General features: G+C 33.6%; 1 non-coding gene across 1 annotated transcript; it reads right to left on the reverse strand.

Annotated features, from left to right (window-relative positions):
- Nucleotides 1-1,666: 1,666 nt before the first annotated feature.
- Nucleotides 1,667-1,773, reverse strand: LOC141716240 (small nucleolar RNA R71). Its single transcript, XR_012572957.1, has one exon. It is a non-coding gene; the product is annotated as a small nucleolar RNA R71 (small nucleolar RNA).
- Between the last annotated feature and the right edge of the window lie 274 nt (nt 1,774-2,047).

The raw sequence follows: 2,047 nt of genomic DNA on the forward strand, positions 1-2,047 counted from the left end.
ATATGTACTATTATCATATACATAACAATTAGGGTTCACACAATTGGAACTCAGTTCGATGATCATATTCAGAAAAATAAGAACACTGTTTTTTTCAGAAAATAGGGTTGTCGAATATTTATAAAATAATTTATTTATGTATACGTTCGACTAGTAATTCCAGTAATTACAGGACGTGTCCCCGTATTTTCGAATTTAATTTTCTCAAAAATCGGGCAACACCTCCTTTGTTTACCGGCCTACCCGTCAAAACATAATCGACGTCTCAACAATCTAGCAATCACATTCCAAACCAATCACGCAATCCAAATAATACTGAGAATAAATATTTAACTACTACTCTATCTCAAAAATTATAAAATAGAATTTATAAATTTGATATTTTTTTATCAAGAAGATACTCAAAATCAGAATTTTTTTAAAATCGTAACCCGAGGGAAGTTAAATTTTCCCGAAGCAAAACACAACCCAACACAACAGGCAACACCACGCATAAATAGCGACGAAGATGGCAGAGGAACAGAAGAACAGAGGATGGAGGAGAGAAAGGAGGAATCGAATAGAGAAAACAGAGAGATGGTGAGAGATACCCGAACTTCGAATTGATATTACTATAGATCTTCCATCCACTTCAATCTACAGTGATATGGTTGATAAAACTTGATTCTTCTTGTCGCGAGCTTCGATTCGACTACTTGCACGCCAAAATCGGAGTTTGATAACACCTTCGAATCACGGTTTAATTATGAAGAACACGAAGAACACTTACTACTTTCTCTGGATAATTATGAAATTTTACTGGTGAAATGATTATATGCGCGAAATAAAACTACAGAAAGGGCTATTTATAGAGGAAATTTTGAGAATATTCCTTGAATATGCTTTGGAATATTTCTTGAATATACTTTTGGATAGAATATTCCCTGAATATGTTTTGGAATATTCCTTAATATACTTTTGGATAGAATATTCCCTGAATATGCTTTGTACGAAGATAATGTTATCGAAAAAAGTTATCGTATCGAAAATTTTACGTCGGGCCGCGCACGGTCAAACCGTAATCCGGATTGAAAAAGTCAAAATATGGAAAATGTCCGGAATTACCAGATTAGGTTAGGAAGGAAGTTTCGAAAGAGTTTTGGGTTGTAAAAATGCAAAAACGGTTGAGGTTGGACGATTCCCGGCTTTAGAAAATAATTTTGTAATTATTCAGAAAATAATTAAAATATTCATAAATCAATATAAAATCATATCACTCCAAAAATTACCAGAAAAATACCTTAATTATCTATATTTTATTTTGTACATAATAAAATTAACATACTTATACTTTACCACATATAAACATCCACATAACAACACCAATCATCAGATAATTCACCAAAAATCACAATATAATCACATAATAATTATTTATATATATAAAAAATAATTACACAAATAATCCTCGAACACCAATAATCACATATGATTAATAACAAAATAATATCCAGCTAACTGAACCCATACACATATTTTATTTATTAAACTACTCAATAATTACATATTTAAATAATAAAAATATACGAGTCATTATATACATTCTCTACCACCAGGGTCTATCACCACATGGGAGGATCTTGCTCAAAAGTTTCTTACTGAATTCTTCCCTATGGCGAAGACTGCTACAATCAGGAATGCTCTTACTCAGTTTGCTCAGCAAACTGGTGAATCTCTGTGTGAGGCTTGGGATCGATATAAGGAGATGCTAAGGAAGTGCCCACACCGTAGCATGCCTGATTGGATGATTATAAACTGTTTCTATAATAGATTGGGTGCTACTTCTAGACCCATGCTCGATGCAACATCAGGAGGAGCCTTGTGGGCTAAGAGCTACAATGAAGCTTATGAATTGATTGAACTGATGGATGCTAATGAATACCAGAATCCTTCTCAGAGACTGACTTAGGGAAAATTAGCAGGAATTATGGAGTTGGATGCAACAACTGCTATAACTGCCCAACTTAAGGCTTTGACGATGAAGGTGGACACTTGGCCAATTATGGAG

The sequence above is a fragment of the Apium graveolens genome, chromosome 3, assembly GCF_009905375.1.
Source record: "Apium graveolens cultivar Ventura chromosome 3, ASM990537v1, whole genome shotgun sequence".
Classification (NCBI taxonomy): Eukaryota; Viridiplantae; Streptophyta; class Magnoliopsida; order Apiales; family Apiaceae; genus Apium; species Apium graveolens.